We start from the raw sequence: 17,167 nt of genomic DNA, 5'->3' as shown, positions 1-17,167 counted from the left end.
AAATGTTAGCAAAAGAAGTTTTGTTTATTTGTTTTTTTTGTGACCGCATTCTCCAGCCTTCTTCTCCACTTATTAATCCACGGTCAACTACCTTCACCTCATAATAGCTGCTCTATTAAAAAATTGTCACGAATCATTAAAAACAAGGTTTCTTAAAATAAAAATAATATCTCATTACCAGGAACTCTCAAGCAGGGAGAAAACTAATTTTAATGACCTTACTCTGAGAGTTAAATTAATAATTAATAATTTTACTTTTCACAGATATAACAGATCTAACTTTAATAGCTGTTTTAATCAAGCTTGCTCCATTGAGTTTTAAATCCATTCGGGAGGAAATTGAATTTATTCATTAAAGAAGAAACACCCACTTCTACCAGATAGTTTCCAGTTCAATACTTTCAAAAAGCAATCTAATGGGCTGTTAAAAACTGACGATGTAGTAGTCGTTCACCTTTTAGTAAGTACCTTACGAATACATAAATTTTACTGGTTGATTTATTCTCTAACATCTCGGATTACGGGATTAGTATAAGGTAACAGTGTATTTTTAATTTTACAAAAATAAAAACAAACATAATAAATATCGATTTATATTTAAACCGCGGCGTCTGTTACAAACCGTTCGATCTTAATGGTTTGGAACACTTTGAGAAACGTTTCTCAACTTCACGGCTCGATAGAGCTATTGTATCAAACAAATTTATTATTACTTAAAAAAAATCTTCTATTCTTAAATCTAACTATATGCTCACTAAGCCAGTATTTTAAAATGTTATAGAACTTTACTTATTATAATGCATTTCTTTCTCATACCTAAACTAATTTATCAAACCTACTCATTAAGTGTACTAAGTTATTTCATTGCAGTTTTTTTCTAAGATATATTTATATATCGGTAAAAACAAGAACATCCAATGTCAAATTTATGATTTCTAACAAGATCGCCAAACTTACTATTCAATGTATTCTTTGAAATATCTAAATAGGAGTAAAATATAACAAATGTTTACCTAAAAATAAAATGAACTTTATTGTTTTAATTGTAAGAGCAACTAGGTTTTTTTTTTACCTGAAATATTAGACAAAGACGATTTTTTTACTATTCAATTATCAATTATCAATTTTTTTTATCATTTATGACCCAAATCAATATTTTTTATAATTCCAAATTTTTTTGTATACTATTCCTTTTCAATTTTATGTTTCTCTAAATGTTGTTGTTATCCCTTTTGTTCTATAGCCCTGATGAAGACCTGAAACTCAGGTCGAAAAGTCGGCATAAAATAAATAAATATTGTTTTGTTTATTTATGTTGTTCTTTGCTGACCGCACCCCCCGACAAACCTCTCCAATTAGACAAAGACGTTGAATCAAACTAAAAATTATTCAGATAATCTTGAGACTTAATTTTTTTATATTTATATTAATATTTCTCTCTTGACTTATAAATGTATGGTATTTCGTTTCATACTATAAAGAATTTTTTTTCTTTATATACTCATGACCCAAAAACAAAGCCATTAGATCATTGAGTATGCTGCTTTTTACAAATAGTTTATTATGTTCATCAGTAAATAGAAACAAATGTTTGGAACCTATTTCAATGGGAAATACACGAGTCAACTTTTTCTTTTTGTTGTAATAAAGAAAGAACATTTTTTGGTGACAGTGCTATTTCAACATCTTAAAACATTTGCTATCAAAAAAATGTTAACAAAATTAAGATAATTACAAAATAATTTTATTCAAAATTTGTTCTTGATTTACATTAGGCCTGAGTTTTTATTCAGTTATAATCGAAAGTTATTGGGACCCTACCTCACTATCACCGTCTGAAGTTTTTGTCAGACATCACTGAGATCTAAATTTTAGGGGTAAATGTATTACTGGCTATGATGCTCTCCAGGACTAAGCAAAATCAGATTTTGTACACTTAAACTCAAAAAAGTGGCTAGACAAATTCGGCCACGATTTTTTCTTATGTCTCTTTCTTCCTCATCACAACAAAAGTGCTACAATTGTTTCTGAACTTCATGATACTCAATGTTATGCAGTTACTAGAATGCTCGATATCTCCCATTTCCTTCAAACATTTCAAGTGAGCTGATGATTTTGAATAAAATTAGTTCTCATTCTTATTTTTTATTACTAACCATTAATTCTTGAATTGCCAGTGAACGTCAGCCTTAATTTTTGGTCAATTGGACATCACACTTTTTTATTATTCGTAAAAACTATATAAAGGGTTTGAACTAATAGGTTTTTAACGATAAAATTTTCGTAACAACCATCATTGAAAAATTTCTGTTCATTTCTTACATACGGAGGGAGGAGGGAAGGTTAGCTAGATGTGACCAACCTATTCTAACCATGGTGGAGGGGAAAGGGGTCAAGTTTTCTTAGAACCACCACAGAAATAAAATTCTACTCTCCAGATTCGAATCGGCACCGCTGCAATCTCCAGGCAGCCCACTTTACGCCACTTACTTGGCTACAAACGGCCTCTTTTGAACATCATACTGTCGCTGCCTCGTTAAAAAAATTTTAGAAATCGTAGTATTTATTAAATTACCAGACCTATTTTTGCAAAATACATTCTTGTTAACACAAATATATAGCGTTTTGAAATCAATGCTTATGGCTTAAATCAATTTTGAATCATGTTGATATAAATCTTATTCAACGCGATCCTTAACTACATTGCTGAGACAAATCGCATGGTAAATATGAAATATAAAACTTTATAGTCTATAACAATAAAGTTTTTAATTTTACAAATTTAATAAAAAAAAAAAGAATACTTAATATACATTAGTCTTCTCCTCTCACTTTGTCAAGAATGAATCAAGAAATTGGCAGGTGATTTTTATTTCCTAGATATTTGTTTTCACATTTAATATAAATAATATTTTTACGTTGTCAAATCTATTTTGATGAGTGAAATGAGCCTTCATCCTGTTTTTTTTTTTAATTACCATTATTAGAAGCCGCATCATGATTTATTCTTATTTCATTATTTTTGTTTGTGGATTTTTGTTTTGTTTCATTCTGAAGCACTAATGCGCATTTAATTTTGGTTTTGTTATTCTGAGGGACTTGATAATAATAGTCATTGATATAGATATTAATAAAGAATATTATTATTAAAATTATTGTTTTAGGATTAATTTTTTTTGTTTAATCTATACCTATGATTTAAGTTTTTTTGCTTCCTCACTACCAAGTTTTCTATTCATGCAGGAAATAAAAAAATTTATTTTCCCTCGTATAATATTTTAAATTTGGTAAATATTACATGTAACACTATCAAATAACATATGTTAATATAAACATATGATAGTTGGTAGTGTGAGTTGATCTAAAATTAAAAGTTTAAAAATTATTGGAGTTGTGAAACAATATGGTGATTTGACTTGTAATTAATGACCTGGGCAGAATAGCCTGCAAAACATTTTAAAATTTGGATGTGGGGTGTAAATTTATATTTAAGATTGTCCTTGAGGGTGGCCGAAACGTTGGACTATTGATATAATAAAGAGTGTTGAGACTTAACAAGGATACCATTTGATTTTTGGGCCGCTCGTAGCTCAGTGGCTAAGACACAGTCTTACCAATTTAATGTCTGATGGCGGTGCCGGTTCGAATCCGACCTGGGTCATTGACTTTTTTCTTTAAGTGAAGAGATTCCACAAAATGAAAAACTTTGACCCCCAATCATGGTTAGGCAGTATAGGACTCTCCAATAGGAATTTTTTTTGTCTTGGCCGACAAAAAAAATAAATATCGAATTTCAAATATATCTATCTCAATTTTCACATTTTATCAAATTTCATTCTGTTTCACTTTACATGCCGCTGACGTATTTTTCAAGACGCGCTTGTACCTCTTCTGCATCTTATTCTTCAAATGACAAATCAGATTTATTAGAAATTAAAAATAACAAAATATATTCTAGTTTTCATTTTTGAAATTTTTGAAAAGCCTACTTACAATGTCAGTAATGCCCAATAGTGTTCAGAAAATAATTGATACTAAAAGTACTTGAATTTGCAGAAAGATTGTAAGGAAATCTTTACGAACTCTGGTAGAACTTAATATAGAAGGAGGAATTAGTGTAATCTTTTAGCGGGTGTTCGTTTAGACACTGGCCGCTTGCCCTCCTAATTGAAGGCAGCCGAGGAATGCAGGTCCACATTGTGAAGATCTATAAATGTGGAAGCAGTGGTCATATCCTCTCTTCCACGTGTCCATAAGGTAAAGGGTCGTTGACCTCGACTACTTTTAAGGAAATTAATTAGTGGGTTTTTAAATCAATTCGCAACTCCTCAATGAAGTCAGAATAACTATCTAAGCAAGACTGTATTCAGAAGACATTGTTAAGAAAAATAGAAAAAATGCATTGTCTTGATTAGTGCTTGAAATTTGAGGTAAGAGCATTGGGATGAACTAAGACCCATAAAAAAATAACAAAGATATGATGGCCCTGGTTGGGTGTCAAGATTAAATAAAAATAAAATTACTTTAATACATCAAATAAAGTAAAATTATAGAGGTATATGAAATAGAATTAAATAAGAGGTAGAAAAAACAATAAACAAAGAAAAATAATATATATATAAAAAAAGAGCTCACTTCTTACAGGTTGTAAAGGAATATTGAAAATTAACTTAATTGAAAGCAAAAAAGTAAGTTAAACACGAAATATTCAGTAAAAATCTGAATTAAATAATAAAGGTGTTAAATGTAGTGAATGTATGTGAGATTATCTATCAGAAAAAGTAAAATACATAACACAGTTAGATAAATAAAATAAAAATAAAATTAATACACCTCAATGTCTTGGCCCACATTACACATTATTAGGATAAAATTAAAACAGAATTATTTCAATAATATCATTATTATTTAATCATTGTTTATTTTATTCGTATCATTTGAAATTATTATAGATTTTTTCAACACAGTTTAATCTAGGAGATGGTCAAGCTAGTAGTAGAAATTAAATAAATAATAGTGTATAACTTTTTTATTCTATCATAATAAGGAAGTATTTATGCCTATAAATACTAGCTAGTATAAGATAGCTACACCCGCTCAATTATTTTGTGTATGCTCCTTCATACGATAATTATGTAAAAACTTATCATACTAAACCCGCTTTACAGTATTATTTAACATTATTATACTTTTGTCTGACATAGCACTTAATCTAAGAGATGGCCAAGGTGGTAGCAGAAATTAAACAAAATATAGTATCAAACTATTATAATAATTATTATTATAACAATTTTTGTTGAAGAATTATAATGCAAGCTGCCACAATCAATGCCAATAAGTATTAGAGTTCTAGATGTTCATTATTACCATATATACAAACTGAAAAAAAAAAAAAAAAGGAGATGAAAATAAAACTAAATAAACTAAAATAAAGAAAACAAAATTAAATGATAAGAATAATAGCAACAAAATAAAATAACGAAGTATTAATATATTACAAACATGATATCTATAAAAAAAAACGTTTTAAGCTGATATAATAATTAGGGAATAATTTATAAAAAAGGTAATAAAGTAACAAAATTTTTAATTTTAAGTAAAAATAAAACAAATACAACTGATTCACATTCGTACCTATATCCGGTATTTACATCAAGCTTTGGGGACTTGAAACCAAGCTTTGCCATGTGGAAAGCAAAGCAGAGCTCCAAGAGATCCCAGCCGCGTCTCTGGTTGCATAAAACTATATAAAAAATAACGAACCTTCAACAATTATTCTAAGCCAAGATGCAACTCACAATAAGATTAGAATTATATTAAGTGATATTATGAAAGAATATATGTTAAAAGAAAAACTAATATAAAAAATATTAATAATTTTTCAAGCTGTTTAAAACTAGATATTGAAAACCAAATCACATGGATAAAGATATATAATAAAACTAAATATAGTTGAATAAAAAAAAAAAAGTAATCCAACCGTTTATCTATTTATTTTTATGAACTCAAATTTACTATTTCATTTTTATTTTACAACATTAGTTTTTTTTTTATTGTTTCATTAACTATGTTAAATTATTTTCAACAATCAGGCCTAACGGGTAATAGTTGGTGTTTCATAGCAACAGAGATGGGCAAAAATAAGCTATGATTGAAACTAATAGCCAAAATTGCCATTGATACGACCCTTATTCATGAATGAATCATTGATAAAAAAAAATTGTATCTACGACAATTTTAGCTATTAGTTTCAGTAAACTAACTGATCTACTGATATATATAATTTTGTTTGTTGACATTTAATTTAAAGTTCATTTGTCTCAGTTTATAAAGTAAAAAAACATAGGTGTCTGTATGTTTAATGTGTTCCGAATATACCATAAAAAAAATCAAATCACCTCACTTTATCATGTGAAATGTTTTGACGTCTATAAAAGCTTTTCTTGTTAATTATTAAACTTTAAAGAATGTATTTATCAATTATTAATACTTATATTCTAAAAAATAATTAAATGAAATATATATGATCAGCCAGGCATAAAGGGGTATCTGTCGTATATTTACTATTGAATATCGTTCTTTGGAACAAAAAATCCCAAAGTGTAAAACAATTTATCTTATATTCAATATATCTTATATTGATCAAAAATATTAATTCATTAAAGAAAAAATATATATTTGTTTCGATTGTATAAGTCAATATAACCAGTATTATTATTATTTCATTAAGGGTCCTTAGCTTTTAGAAATTAGTCGATACCATCGCCTTGCCAATGTTATTAATAAATAAAAAGGTCCATTAATTTTTGGCAAAGCCTTTGGCTATTCTACTCCGCCGGGAATGTTGTCTTTATATAATTTGTCCCGTTTGATATGACTTCTTGGAAAAAATTCCTTTTTATCTAGGTCCTTTCACCGAATATTTTTTCTCTCCTACTAATTAAAGTTATTTATCATTCATATTTTTGGATAATTGAATTTCTGTGCTCTTTTCTCCATTCTTGTTTATTTAGGTCCGAGAATAATAATATCGACTATGTGTGTTTAAATGTTAATTTTAAAAAAATTAAATCAGGGGTTCTCGAACTTTTTGAGTCTGTGCCATTTTTTAATTATCCTTGTAATATCAACACTTTTCCCTCTCCTGTTCCCATAGAAACACAAGCAACTAATTTATCACAATGAAAGAAATAAATCTACTCAGTAATGTTAATGCCAGACTTAATAAGGAATTTATGGAATGAATAAAGTGTAAATAGAGTTAGTATTTAATTTATTTTATTTTCAATACATATATACGTATGTGTATATTATTTTTATCCTCTGTTGTATACCTTACAGAAGAGGCGTATATTTTAAATAATTTGTGTATACACCTTGAAAAAAGCATATTATATACATATAGTGTAGTAAAATTATTTCAATGTTTTTACAATATTATGTGCAATGCAATAAAGAGAGGAATACAATAGAAAGAAGAATACAACATAAAATACAATAGAATATAATAGAAAGAACAAACAAAAAACATAAAGAGGTTAGAGTTGTAAGAAAATAGATTAGTAAAAATAAATAAAATATAACTGAAAAGAAAGATAAAGAAATAAAAAATAATATAATATGTAAAATGGCATCATTTGTATTATAATAATTTTTTAAACAATTGTATTAGTTTTTTTTTTCTTATTTTTATTTGCTTGTCGCTCCACACATTAATATTTCAGGTCTATGTTGTCGATGACCTAATAAGTTTTTTCTTGTATTTTGTATACAATTATTGTTCAGATAGTGGCCATGAGTCCCCTCGCAGTAGAGATGATTTCAACAAACTATATCTTTTGTTCTGAAATATATAACAGTCGTACAATATGTGTTGAAAACTTTTGTAGAGTTCTTCCGTCACACTTACATGCGTCTGAGTTTTGTAAGTGAAAGCTCTTTTAGTATTGGTTAGTCGGTCCGTGTTCTCAATGAAATTGAGTCAGTTGGTAAAGGGTTCTTTTGGTTATGTTCTTGTTTTGTGAGATGATGTATAAATATATTTATATATGCCATTCTTCTGTTTGAAAAGGATATTCATTCATTATTAATATAAACAAATAAATAAAGAAGTAGGAACGAAAATTAACTATGATGTGACTTAAAAGCCCCACGTTTGGTTAACTCAATTTTTTCTAGATCGGATCCTAATATATCGGATATTAGGGTATATATCGGATAGGATATATAATATATCGGCTCCTAATATAATTCGATCCCGAATATAGGTCGACCCCTAATTCTACTGGAGACAATATAATAAAAAAACTGAATCTATATTTGGATAAATGTAGTAATTGTAGTTAGTTTGATACTTTTGATAGAATGATCTATATACGTTTTCTTAAAAACTATTTTTTTTTTTTTTAGTGCTTTAGGGTAATTATTCTAAAAAACTTGTTTTTCCCCACTATTTTCATAATATATATACGAATGAAACCTTTATTTGACTAGACATACGAAATAATTCCAAGTCGATTAAACGACTTAATATTAATTTACATATTTAGAGGTATCTTTGAAGTATAATAAAAAATATATATATATCTTTAAGATATATTATATAGCTATTTCTTTTTTACAAATACATTTACCTGTGTCTTTTATTATTCTATTATTCCTCTAATTCTATTATCTGTATGCATATTTCAACAGACGATAAATAAATAAGTATTTTGATTTGATATTTATAATTACCAAATTTAAATTTTGTTTAATTCTAATTTAAATTAAATTGATAGCAATTACATCTGACTTTGTTGTAGGTATGAGGTAACAAGTTCCTTAATGCATCATAGAACAAAAGATTTACATTTCTACAAAGTATGTTCATAATATTTATTTATGCATTATGTCGATCATTTGTTGCAATGCCGATGTTCACAATGACCAAAATAAATTAATACACCAGTTTTAAATTTTTCCTCCTTGCTTTATTTCCTGTTCCATTTATATGGCTTCATTTTGACTATTAAGAATTCTAGGATGGAAAGACATCATCTCTATTGGTTGTTATGAAGCGAGAATCATATTAGTCTTCAGAGGCTCACGTGTAGCTCATTAATTCTAACTGGCTACCGTTCCAGGTTTTTTTTTTTCCACGGATATATTTAGATCTTAAACATCGTGATACACCACAGACTCAAGGTCGTATCCTTTGTGACAGTAGCTTATCGATTCTTGGTACACAAGAAAGTAAAAACAGTCTTCATCATTAATTTATTATTCAAGAGCTGACCTAGTCCAACTAACTATTGTTTAAAGTGAGGTCGTCAACTATTTTTTGCACATTGCGACTTCACACAAAGAGCTTTTTAAGTCCCCAGACGATGCCTTTTATCTCATCGTTGACCTTAATGGACTTAGCCTGGAACTGACACACATTTTCCATAATTCAGCGATTTCTTTCTTTGAGATCCATTTGTGCATAAACTTGTTTCTAAATGATTTCTTCTTGAAAATAAAGCTGTTATCTCATGACCCTGTTTCATTATGACAGTACTACATTAGTAAGCTGAGTTTTAATATACTAAGTGGGGTAAATTCATAATAAGAAATCATATTTCCTAATTTTTAGTAATTTTAGCAAAATACTTTCTAACCAGTAATATTTTACGCGTATTATAAAAGAGAGAAACACTTTTATGGAAACGTTGTGGTGCCCAATTGGACAGGGCTTGGGTTGCAACATGGCTCAGCATACAAACAACTATTTAAATAATCGCTTTTTTAAACGAAGTTCTTTAATTGTTTTTGTTCTTTGAACTTTTTACTTTATATGTTTCCATTGTTTCTTTTAACTTTTTATTCCATTATTTTCCTATATATCTCTAAATATAATTTTCTTCCCTTAATCTAATATTTTAAGAATATGAATGTATTATAATATTAGTTATAAATATATAGTGATTAATATTTTTAAAAAATTAATAGTCCTTCTAAAATGTCATCATGAATTGATAAATTTAAATAATGTATTAAAAAATTGAGGGTCCCGCTAAATATGGATTAGTATCTAGTAATTACCAGAACACTTTACACCACTAATAATTCACAGTAAAACAAAATTATTTAGTGTAAGTACCTTTAATTTTGCTTAATTTAAATAAATATCCAGTTTCCATTAATAATATATGTTTTTATAACGCAAAAATTAATAAATATTTAAACTCTCTTCCATAAATATAAATAAAATTCTGCCATCTGTATTATTTTATTACATCTGCACACGTGATTATTTAATTCCTGGAAAATCTCATGCATGTTTGTGTACTATTACAGAAAATTCTGTTCTATTTACCTGTAAACAGAATTATTTTTCGGAGAATTAGGGAAATCATTAGATAAACAAACTTTCTTGTTTACGTTTGAGCTCCACTGGTCTGGATTATTTTATAAAATTAAAGGTACAGCGTGACCTTTTGTATTTTGAAGTATAAAAATATATTCCTACTTTTATTTCTTAAACATAAACAAGGGCTGTGTACTGTGGCCAGTGGCCAAGACAATGCCCAGATTCGCTCCTGCAGGTGGCCAACTAACCAGTAAAGTCACAAACAGTCAACATTTTATTAAAATCTTACAATAATGTTATGCAAAACGAAAATTAAAAAAAAAAAATCAAACGTAGAGTTCGATACTAACTTTACCTACTAAACATAAAAATCCTGGGCTATAATCCACTACTATAAATAATAAGGATACAAACAAAAGTTATTCGTCAAAAATTTAATTGCTTCACTAAAATGTAATAACTCTAAAATCAAAACCTACTTAAAACAAAAATTAATCACCCTTACTCAACGCCAAAACTCGTATTCATATAGTTATGTTGGTATGGCTAATACTAAGTAGATATTAATATCAATGAAAGAATAATTTGTATAAATTATTGTATATACTGTAATTTTTCTAATCAAGTAAAACTATTTTAAGTATTTTTGAATGTTCAGTTAGATAACTGCAAAGTTCTCAATAATCAAAAATATATTTTTTAATTAAAAAAAATGCTTTTGATGCATTTTTCACAACTTTTTATTTTTCGCTTCAAAAGTTTCTAGCCAAAGGCCATTATCAAGGTGAAAACTTAAAATGATTTTTACATGATGATAAAATGATATTTACATTAAAATTAGTCACGCAGGTTATTCATAGGTGATTGTTTGTAACCACAACCATACATTTGTAGCTCATTATACACTTGTACAAAAGGTTTTTTGGTATTTGTTTGCTTCATTTAATAAGATGCAAATGTTTGGTTAATGTGTTCAATATTAACATACGCGCTCTTAGTTAAAAGACTTGAGAACACCAGTGGATGAGGACCAAAAAAAAGTTAAGCAAGAAGAATGTTTAGAAAATTAACATATTTCGTCTCGAACAAAAATTTAATACATTGGGCCACCTTTTTTTTTAAAATATTTATTTATTCCTATTTACGACTGTACATTATAATACATTTAGTAATCTAAGTTTAGTGATCTCAGTTTAATTGGAGTGTAACAGACGTGTAGAGAAACTACCCATTGGTAGCACTCTAATGACGTTTTACATTAGCTGGTCTCGTGGCCATCTTCTTTTCAGGCGCCTCGGAGGAATGTCAAAAATGAAAGAGGAAGCAAGGTTAGGAACTAGTGGGTTTGGGTGGCTAGGGAGCTTATAATGGAACGAGTGATATATAGTTTGGGCTAGATCGGTTACATGTGGAACATTAAGATCTTTATGTAAGATTTTATTTGTGACAAAGTAAGGAGCATTGAGGATTTTACGAAGGATTTTGGATTGCAATGATTGAATACGAGAAGAATATGAGGAATTCGAAGGTTTAGTGGATCCCCAAAACTCAACTCCGTATGTCCAGATTGGACTTATTACAGTCATGTAGATCAGTCTTTTGTAATGAATTGGAAGTTTAGACCGTTTGTTCAGTAAGTGCTGTAAAAGTCGAAATCGACGTGCAGTTTCCTGTCTTTTCAGTCTTGTGTGAGGATTCCAGGTTAGTCGTTTGTCCAGATGTAGTCCAAGGTAGCGGATCTGTTCGAAAGGGATAAGGGCAACATTATTTAAGGAGACTGTAGGGCGGGCCACCTTTAAAAAAATATATATCAACAGAGAATATTTGGTTATCATGTCAACATAAATGTGTCTGCTCTGAGGAAATCCAGTCTACTTCATCTAAGTAGCTCTATCTACCTCAGTTGTGTGTTGTATAGATGCACTATACAAGTAAACAAGCAATTACCAGGTCCTCTATAATCCAGGCAACTTCTCTGTTTATTTTTTTATTAAACATTAATTTTATATGAACAGACTATAAAGAAAATGTAAATTAATTTGACCAGGGAGGCTGTAATATTATTATTTTTTTTTTTTAACGGATTCTTACTTATGCATTTATTTTGTCTTATTTGTTATTCAATCATAATTATAAGTCCCATTTATGTAAAAATTGCCCAAGGTAAAGTCAGAGCCCATTTTACAATAATGAGAGACCCAAGGTACAATACCGCTCTATTTTTAACTAGTGAAAATTATTGCTTTTTAAGAATCTATGAGGATAGGATAGGATTGAAAAAATTACTCAAGGTACACTGATTTAGGAATAAAGATTTTTTATCTCATTATAGTAACTTTTTTTTTTATCTCATCCCCTTGTAACTTTAATGCCTGCAGCGCCTCTGTTTTAAGAATCCGAGAGCCTTTGCTATCTACAACATGCTTTGTGGAATTATGAGTAAAATCCATTTCTACTTGTAAAATATAGTTTTTAATTTATATTACTAAAAATAAAAGTTATATAAAGTTGTCTGAAACAGAATAGCCCAACTCAATTGTGACATGTAACTGGATATAGAGACAATTAAAGCTCAGATACTGGAGAGGACCCAGTAGATTTGATGCCATGAGATCAGCTTCTATATTGCCCCTAACCTTATTTGAGCCACAATATTGCCTAGGACTTTCCTCTTCGGCCAGATAATATCTCCGAAATATGGAATTTCAGAATAATATTCCGGAGGAGTGGGAAGAACGAACAGTAATGAGTTGCTGAGGGAAATTAAGCTACATCATTACTTTCCTAATGGGTTTGTGAGAAATTTGAATTATTGTTTATGATATTTAAGTTTTAGCAACCATTTTCGAAGAATTAAACTCAAGGAAAATTTAGAAAAAAATTATATTTATGCACTTTTCGTAGGTGCTATCTTAAGTAATATACATACATAGCAAGAACATAAAATTCCAAAACAAAGCAAGTCGATTTCCAAATAATTTTTTTTTTGGTATTAGATTATTAAGAGGAAAAAAATTCTTCCAAATACAGTCAACTAACATACGATTTATCTGTTTTCGAAAAAAATAAAAATTAAAACTAATTCCTTAGCTGAACGAATTATTTTTACATCCCCTTCAGTTAACCATAATAACTAACGCAAATTTACCTCTAATAACGGATGTAGTAAGTAGAACAAACCTCGGTAGAACGACTTTAAAAACTAATTTGCCACTGTGAAATGAATTTTCATATTAAATAGTTCTATATAGCTAAGAGAACTTTTTGAAAACGAATTTCCCGTGTGTCTACTTCATGATATAGTATTTAAATATAAAAAATAAAAATATGTCTTATATCAAATATTAAAAAAAAACTAATTAATTTACAATAAATAAAATAAAAGACCACTCGTTTATATCAAGGTCTTAATAATACCAATAAACGTCCGATGGGTTGACCAAAATATTATCAAGAAGACTGATTGCGTCAAGTCTGATTTTCCGGATTCAGGTTTAGAGAATGGTTGGTGAATAGAGGTTCAGTCATGGCATCGGCATCCAACTTTCGGGTTCGCTAATCATTTTATTATTAATATTACATTTCCTTAGGGCTTGGCATGGATGGACTTGGCAGAAATCACGTGTAAACTGTTGCTGCCATAAAGTTTAGTTGAAATTAAGTTACCCTATTTTATTCAATCTGTATATTTCATCTTTTTTATCATTAGATCATTATTAGTAAAGATCTATTTCAAATAAATTAGTGTCGTGGCAATAATTATTCCTATTCTAGTATTGTAAGGACTTGTAAAAGTCAATATTACGTCAACTAATAAAAATGTTTTTAATACTAATGAATATTTCAATTTACATCTTAAATTCATAATTTAATAAAAGGTTTTTTTTTTTTTAATTTTATATCGAATAAATCGTTATACTGAGGTTCGTCATATCAACGTTTGAATGTTTAAAAATTCATTATCTTTGCGTTATGAAACTTATTTGTTGACATCTATATTAGGAATTGAATGGAATTCAACCAGTGAAATATGTATATAGTCTTATTCTGTCTAACAAGATAATATGATTTATTCGTACCGTACATTATAAATTACTGCACTTTAGTTACACTCTCCATTACGTAAAAAAATATTTATATAAACCTTTGAAGTACACAGTTGCCTCAACTATTAATGCGTACCGTTTCACTTCAATTATCAGCAAAACTTTATAGCTTTATTATAAAACAAAACAACAAACAATTCATAGTAAAAATAATGATGATAATAATAATAACAATCTTTATTTATTCTGGGATTGATCCCTTTAGAATAATGTACAGGCGTCAAAAATAGGCTTCAGAGCCTTAGGATGAAATACAAAATAGAAATGAAATTATAAGACGTCATAAAATATAATAAAATAATTAATTTAAAAAGATAAAAATGAACAACAATAATATACAAAATAAGAATAGAATAAATAAATCAAAACCATATATCATTTAAAACATAAGATGACAAACACTTCTGATAATAATAGAAAAAAAAATCAAATATAATTAAACTAAAACTAATAAATGGAAAGGTACAATTTCTGCTAATGTACATATTTATAAGAATAAACAAAAATGTGAGACATTAAGTACAGAAAATATATATTTGAAACTTTCAATTATTCTTCCGGAATTGGGTGGACAGAAGGTGGTCGAAGATACGGGATTTGAAGGTTGGAAGGGTATTAGAACTACGAATGAAAGAGGGAATATAATTCCATAGGGATGAGGAACGGTTGAGGAAAAATCTACCAAAAGCTGCGGTTCGATGGGCACTTACATATAAGTCTGAAGGCCGTGAGCGGGTATTGCGGGAATGCACTGAGGATTTAAATTGAAGGATATCAGAATGTACAATGGACGGCGGGATTGGATAATTTTGTAGAGGAAGGAAGCAAGAAAATATTTATGACGAAAGGAGGGGCGGAGTAAAGCCACTTCAATTCTTCATAAAATCGGGTGACGGAGGCGTCCCTGGGGACCCCAAAGATGAATCAAAAAAGCAATTAATTAACCGTAGTAATTCATATAATTACAGAAGATTATTACTATGTAAAAATTAAAGTTAGTGTCAGATACTGAAGAAAAACAGATATATTTATTAGTTAATATTTTTTCTAAAGACGCTCTTCTGTTGATTGTTTTCTTTGATTTTTCATTGTTTATTATTTTTATTTTTTCTTCTCTCTTCATTGTTTATTATTTTTATTTTTTCTCTTTTACTCAACAATACTACCTCATGCCCAAATTTTATCTCATAAAATATTCAACTGAAAATATGTGCCATTAATACCTATATCATGCACCCAATCTGAAACTAGTTATTTTTATTGTTGTTTCGTTTGAAATTTAAAGTGTAAGTTCACATGTTTCTACTAACAAAAATATCTAAGAAAATTCTTGAACTCCAATTATGTGTGATGTACTAGTATGATCCCCTAATTTTATATTTTGATAGATATTAAGTTCAAAACAGAAATCTACATTTTCCAACACAAAGTAATTATTTCATATTGCATATAAAATGAAAACAGTACTTACTACTGATAAAAATATAAAACAAAATCAATTCACTGCTTAACAGTTTTCAATAAACAAGGTTATGCTAAAACATTTGTACCAGAGGTGGATCTGTTGTAGTAATGAGAGCCCCACTGGGAGAATTGCAGACTGAACTGTCTGACACTAACTCAAATGTACATATCGCGTACGTATGTTTCAGTTATCACAAAGCCAAAAAGAAGGGTGAGCGTTCAAAAGTTAAAGAAATGGATTACGATGATTTCTTTGATAATGAGTCACTCAATCTATAACAAGATTACCTTTAATTTTATGAACGATACAGAAGGATACTTGTTTAAGGTGTGAGAAATAAAACTAATTAGGTTTGAAAATGGGAGCGATATTTTTCATTACGAAAATAGTTATAAGGAAGTAGAGAGTAGAGGGAAAAGAGATCGAATTAAAAAAAAAAATATATATATAATGCTCAAGAAAGCCTTTCTTTAACACCTGCTTATTTGGGGTGTTGGCGTTGATGACCGGTGGGTTTTACGCCTTAATTTCTTAATAAACAAACAAACAAACAACACCTGCTTACAGCCAGAAGATTTCCTTTACAGGAAAGAAGTTAAAAGACTTAATTAGCCTGATGAACAATTACATGATTTCCTTATCCTACAAATTCTTTTATAATAGTCTTTAATAATTTTGGTACCATGTGTTTTTTAAATCATTTTTGTATATAGAACATATTTATTTTAGATTAATTATATTTTATTTATGCTTGTTTGAGAGTGGTTTAGTTTATTATAAATGAGCACAATTTTGATCCTTCTTTTTCTCTCAACTTTTTATTCTTTATAATTCTCTAACGTTTCGGCCCTCGGGCCATTTTCAAGGATACAACCTTCAATTCTGATGTCATTTATTTTTTAAAAACCCCAAAAACATTGCAGGCTAATTGCCCTTGTCACATATAACTTATTTTATTAAATTTGATATCCTAGATTTAAAACTTATTTTACAAACCACTTTCCCTTCTTTCAATTATTTTGTTATACTTTTCATACTAATTTGATAATTGTTGTTCAAATGAACTTTTTCATGATGTTTTCTTCCTATTTTTAATTGTTTCCCTTACTCAAATTATGACATAAATGTAAAATTTGTGACATATTTTGAGTAGAACTATGGCGTATTTACATGGTACCGGTCAAGAGCGTACCCAGGATCAAAACTAGGGGAAAGCAAGCCATTATCAATTTAGGGAGGGGGGAGGGGAAAGCATAGTCAATC

At 28.8% G+C, this 17,167-nt stretch overlaps 1 protein-coding gene across 1 annotated transcript in view; it reads left to right on the top strand.

The window, feature by feature from the left end:
* LOC106678221 (uncharacterized) overlaps window positions 1-17,167 on the top strand; it is a 63,149-nt gene that overhangs the window by 38,156 nt on the left and 7,826 nt on the right. The gene's annotated exons all lie outside the window — the stretch shown is intronic.

This window comes from Halyomorpha halys, unplaced genomic scaffold, assembly GCF_000696795.3.
Source record: "Halyomorpha halys isolate HHAL.00 unplaced genomic scaffold, Hhal_1.1 Scaffold128.1, whole genome shotgun sequence".
Lineage (NCBI taxonomy): Eukaryota > Metazoa > Arthropoda > Insecta > Hemiptera > Pentatomidae > Halyomorpha > Halyomorpha halys.
Note: the sequence above shows the minus strand (reverse complement) of the source record. Positions and strands in the feature narration are given on the sequence as shown.